The sequence below is a fragment of the Etheostoma spectabile genome, unplaced genomic scaffold, assembly GCF_008692095.1.
Source record: "Etheostoma spectabile isolate EspeVRDwgs_2016 unplaced genomic scaffold, UIUC_Espe_1.0 scaffold383, whole genome shotgun sequence".
NCBI classification, from domain to species: Eukaryota; Metazoa; Chordata; class Actinopteri; order Perciformes; family Percidae; genus Etheostoma; species Etheostoma spectabile.
In genome coordinates, this window is record NW_022605597.1 from 306,795 (window position 1) to 308,090 (window position 1,296).

Consider the following 1,296-nt stretch of genomic DNA (forward strand, 5'->3'; position numbering starts at 1 on the left):
CCGCCGCGCCCCAGCGACTGAGGCGGGAGACTGAACGGCAAAGGGAAGGGGCCTCCGGGGGGGAAGAAATGGAGGAGGGACCTCTGAGGAGCTATGAGAGAGGATAAACCAGGATGGAGGAGGGACCTCTGAGGAGCTATGAGAGAGGATAAACCAGGATGGAGGAGGGACCTCTGAGGAGCTATGTGCGAGAGGATAAACCAGGATGGAGGAGGGACCTCTGAGGAGCTATGAGAGAGGATAAACCAGGATGGAGGAGGGACCTCTGAGGAGCTATGAGAGAGGATAAACCAGGATGGAGGAGGGACCTCTGAGGAGCTATGAGCGAGGATAAACCAGGATGGAGGAGGGACCTCTGAGGAGCTATGAGAGAGGATAAACCAGGATGGAGGAGGGACCTCTGAGGAGCTATGAGCGAGGATAAACCAGGATGGAGGAGGGACCTCTGAGAGCATGAGAGAGGATAACCAGGAGGAGGAGGGACCTCTGAGGAGCTATGAGAGAGGAATAACCAGGATGGAGAGGGACCTCTGAGGGAGTATGAGCTGAGGAATAAACAGGATGGAGGAGGGACCTTCTGAGGAGCTATGAGAGGATAACCAGGATGGAGGAGGGGACCTTGAGGAGCTATGAGCAGGATAAACCAGATGAGGAGGGTACCTATGAGGATGCGAGAGATGAGGAGGAAAACCAGGATGAGTAGGGACTCTGAGGAGCTATGAGGGGATAAACCAGGATGGAGAGGATGGACCCTCTTAGGATCTATGAGACGAGGATACACTAGGATGAGGAGGCGGTACTCTGAGAGCTAATGAGGCAAGGACGACACCATGAAGGAGGTTTTTTTTTGTTTTTTTGGGTGTGCGCGAGCTGTAAAGGAGCACGTGACAAACAGTCAGGCGAGTGAAAGACGGCCCCCTGCTGCTACTTCCTACTCCACTCCACTACACCTCAGAGGGGAATGTTTCAAGATAAAAAGTCCTACTATTTCAAGATAGAAAATCCTAATAGTTCAAGATAGAAAATCCTAATATTTCAAGATAGAAAATCCTAATATTTCAAGATAGAAAATCCTAATATTTCATAATGTTGTCATGTTTACTGAACTACTGACAGTTTTTGCTGAATTGCTCAAGGCTTGTTTCTGCAACAGCTCCTTGAGAATACAGAGATACAATAAAAACTATTTAAGACTTATTTTCCTTTGACATTGATATTAAACGAGATCGCTGCAGTGGAAGTCAATAGGATAATTGTCCAGCTTGTATTTACGTTCATAAAAGTGCTCGTTTAGCT